Raw genomic sequence first — 4,589 nt, 5'->3', positions numbered from 1 at the left:
TCACTGACTCAGCCCATGTAATAGAGCAGTTACACCATTTATTTAAAAAGTAAGCTATTACACCGCCTATGGAGTATTCTTTCCAAAACCAAAAAAAATTAATTTTGAACTTGAATTTAATCAAGCCTCTTGAACTAACTAGCAGATTATGGAAAAGATGGGAGATGGAAGAACTTGCTAATGACACCAGGAGGATGCCATCAGCCAACTCCAGGATATTAGAAATGCCACAGGACAGAATCTTTTGTTGTTAACAAGTGTGATGATTGGGTGTTCAGCCACCGTGGGAAATGTGTCTCCCTCAAACCTGTCACAACGTAATTGGCACCTTACCCATCTGATGTGAAAAGAAGAAAAATCCCACAGGACAAAATCCCATTTCTCTTCAACAAATACATGGCTTAAAAGAAAAAAAGAGAAGGGGAATTGTCATAAGTTAAAAGAAACCTAGGAGAATGTCTAAATATGTAATGTGTGCACTGTGTTTGAATTTTTATTAGAATAACTGTAAAAATATTTCTGAGACAATCAGGGAAAGTTGAACTTGCATTGGATATTAAATATATTAAGGATTTTTTATGAATTTGGGAGGGCATGATATTGCTTTTATGCTTTTTTTCTTTTAGGTTCTCATGCACTAGAGGAAGAATCTAAGGTATTTATAGGTGATAAGTTACGATGTCTGGGATTCATTTTTAAATACTGTAGGCTAAAAGAAAATAAAGTGAATTTGCGGAGAGGATCAATGAAAAAAGAATGGTAGAATGGAAATAATTGTTGAGGCTAGGTGATGGGCACATGAATGCTTCACTATACTATTCTATTTTTGTAGATGTACAACTTTCTATGGGGCGCCTGGGTGGCTCAGTTTGTTAAGTGTCTGACTCTTGATTTCAGCTCAGGTCATGATCTTGGGTCCTGGGACGGGGCCTTGAGATGGGCTTCCCACTCAGCAGGGAGTCTGCTTCTCTCTCTCTCTCTCTCTCTCTCTCTCACTCTCTCTTTCTCTATTGCTTCCTCTCCCTCTGCCCCTTCCCCTGCTTGTGCACTCTCTCTCTAAAACAAATACATAAATCTTTTAAAAAATTTTTTCTGTAATAAAAAGTTAAAAATTAAATTAAAAACTGTCTGGATAGCAAAGATTTTTATATTTTTAGGGTCTGTGGTGTAGCGGAACAGTAAAAAGTTCAAGTATAGGAGTTAAACTTAGTTTTGAATACTGGCTACAACTGTTATCAGTTATGTGACCTTAGGCAAGCCACTTAACTTTCTAAGCCCCGTTTTCCCCATCTGCAAAATGGGAATAATAACAATGCCTATTATTGTTGCTGTAAGTATTAGAGAAATCAGTAATGTCTGCAGGGAGGCACAGAGTAAGTGCTAATATTAGCTTAATCAGATTTCATTTTCACTTCTCTCTCTGTTTAAGCTATTATCTTTGAAATTATAGTTGCCTTGTTACTTTTAAGTCTAAAAACTGCAATGCTGAAGTGAAATGTGCTTAGGCAGAAATACTCAGGGGTGAGGAACTGATTTTCTATCTCCTCACCTTGGAATCCATCCAGACTTGACCTTTGATCATTTGAAGTTGTATGATTGCAAGTCACAGGAAACAATCCGGAATAATTTGAGGGGGGAAGCATCTTACAGCATGAAAAGACAGTCTGGATCTGGGAACACAGACTTAAGGCAAGCTCAGGAACCAGGAAAACTCTAGTTGAGATCTGAGTAACATAAAGTCATAATGTTTAAATGCCTCAGGTCACTACACTCAGGATGAATGAACTTGAATTATTTGAAGTCTCTGTATCACCTTGCTCAAGATTCCAGTTTCAGAGACAGAGTGGCTGAGTGGCCCTCTTTGGGTCACATGCCCATCCGTGGGTTGAAATGGGGAAGTGGACTGGGTACCTTTAGCGACTGTATCTGGTGATGGAGGAATTGTTATCTGTGTCAGACCACTAGTTGTTCGTAATAACCTTTTTTCTGTTCTTCCATGGAAATAGGGTTTTAGCTGGCCAATTACCTGCCCAGCCAAATACTCTACTTCCTAGCCTCCCTAGAAGTTCCATGAGGCCATGTGACTCAGTTAGGGACCATGGGATAAAAGTGGAAATATGTGACATGTCCAGGTTCTGCCCTTAACAGAACTGGAGATATGCTCGTCCTTCCCATGACTGAAAGAAAACTAGAGCTGGAACAGCCACCTTGGACCAATGACAGAAGTAGGGCCACAAGATTTAGTAAATAAAAATACAGGATGCCCAATTAAATTTGAATTTCAGATAAACAAGGATACCTTTTTAAAAAAACATAAGTATGTCCCATGCAACATTTGAAAAGAGGGAAGTTCAACATAAATTGTTAAATGAGAATACAGCAGAGAGCTGGATAGTATGTATGCACTGCATGTTAATGACCTTCATGCTGGAGTAATTTATGTTTAAATATGACCATTCTGACTGATAGGAACAATGATTTAAAAAGGAAGGAGAGGAAAAGAGGCAAGAGATAACGGGGCCCTCGACCAGTTGGCAGCATTAAGAATGGAAAAGAGTAGACGGTTGGTGATATACACTGAATATAAATACATGTGTTTTGGGGATATACTAAATCATTACTGGTGATTTTCATGGGGTGGGCAGAGAGTAAAAATATGCAGGAATTTTACATTACAAGTCATATAATTTCAATAGGAAGGATTGATATTTTTGACTTCCTAGAAATAAGAAAAATTCTGTATGTTTAAAAGTATCATGAAAAGCTAAAAGATGAAGGCAAAGATGGAAAAAAATTATAAAATATAGCCTGGACAAAGGATTAATAGTCCTAATATATAAAGAGTTCCTACAAATCCAAAGGACAGAGATTAACAGACTAGTAGAAAATGAGCAAAAGATATGAAAAGTCACAAAAGAAATGCGTATTTCCAATCAACTAAAAACATTCTACCTTGTTAATCAGAACAGAAATGCATATGACAACGAGATAGTATTTTCTTCCTAAATTGGCTTTTTTTTTTAAACGACAATCTCAATGTCGGTTATGCAATTTCCTTGAGTAAGGTTATCAGAGAGTGGGATTTGGGAGTTTAGTTTGTCTGCAATGAAGTAGCTTTGGATGATGACAAACCCAAAGGTAGTCCCGAGAGTAGGTCACACTTTGTGAATGGGATGACTGTGGTCAAGGAATTGGGAGATCGCCATATCAGGTGGGTTATCAGTGTCTAACACAAGTAACAGTAACTATCTGTTACTGAGTATTGAAAATGTGCCAGGCACATGCTAAATGCTCACAAAATTCTATTAAAGGAGGTGCTAATGCCCTTTACATCTTCCCAGGAAAAAAACCAAGCCTTAGAAAGGTTAAATAGCCTGCTAGCTTTTCTGCATTTTCATAGATGGCATGGCTGCGGTTTAAATGACTCAGAAACTCTTCATTCTTAACCACCGTACTGTAATTCATTCACACATACGATATTAATTAAACATCAACTATTAGGCACCTGCATTAGAAATGTAAGTACAGTAGTGAACAAAATCCTTCTTTTTGCACAGCTGATCAGTAGAGGGAGACAGAGATAGGTAAGTAGGTAATTACAATATAGGGCCCTATGCAGTCTCTAAGACACACCTCAAACGGGGTACAGCTCACAAGAGCTGACTGTTCCATCAGCATTATTCCTAATCACCCCAAAGTGGAAACAATCAATGTTCATCAACTGATGAATGGTTAAATGTTGTCTATCCATACAGTGGAATATTATTCAGCAATACAAAGAAATGAAGTATTGATATATGCTACAACACATATGGACCTTGAAAACATGTACTAAGTGAAAGAAGACACACACACACACACACACACACACACATAAAGCATATTGTATGATTCCATTTATGTGACATGTCCAGAAGAGGCAATTCTATAAAGATGAAAAATAAATTAGCAATTGCCTAGGACAGGGACAGGGAGATGGTTGGAGGTTAGTGAATATTAATAAGTACAAGGTTTCATTTTGGGGTGATGAAAATGTTTGAAAATTGAGGGTTGTGGTGGCAGGTGCACAAGTCTGAATATATTAAAACCGATGAAATGTCCATTTAAATGGGTGAATTGTGTAAAATGTGAATTATATTTTAATAGAAGTTGTTTTAAAACAAGTCGATTATGAACATCTCTTCCCAGCTTCGCATTCAATGACATGTTGGTGGGAGTAGGGTTGCCAGATTTAGCAAGTAAATACACAGGACAACCAGTTAAATTTGAATTTCAGATAAACAGCAAATACTTTTTAAATATAAGCATGTTCCATGCACTATTTGGGATGTATTTATATTAAAAATGATTCCTTATTTACCTGAAGTTCAGATTCAACTGGGTGTTCTGCATTTTATCTTGCAACCCAGGTGGGAGTATTGACACAACAGAAATCCATAAATTCTACAAATCAGACTCCACTCCCCCTCCCCAGAGAGCTCATTGTTAAGCACCTGCTAGCACACCACTGCCTAAGCCATGAGAAAAAGAGAGGAAGACTAAAAGGCAAAGAATGTAAAAAATATACTAAGCAAATACTAACCAATACA

General features: G+C 37.4%; 1 non-coding gene across 1 annotated transcript; it reads left to right on the top strand.

The window, feature by feature from the left end:
* The first annotated feature begins 238 nt into the window (after positions 1-238).
* LOC121104524 lies at positions 239-343 on the top strand. Its single transcript, XR_005836842.1, has one exon. It is a non-coding gene; the product is annotated as a small nucleolar RNA U13 (small nucleolar RNA).
* The last annotated feature ends 4,246 nt before the right edge of the window (positions 344-4,589 follow it).

Source organism: Ursus maritimus, unplaced genomic scaffold (genome assembly GCF_017311325.1).
Source record: "Ursus maritimus isolate PB19 unplaced genomic scaffold, ASM1731132v1 scaffold_21, whole genome shotgun sequence".
NCBI lineage: Eukaryota > Metazoa > Chordata > Mammalia > Carnivora > Ursidae > Ursus > Ursus maritimus.
The sequence above is the reverse complement of the archived record's forward strand: the minus strand, read 5'-3'. Positions and strand labels throughout refer to the sequence as shown.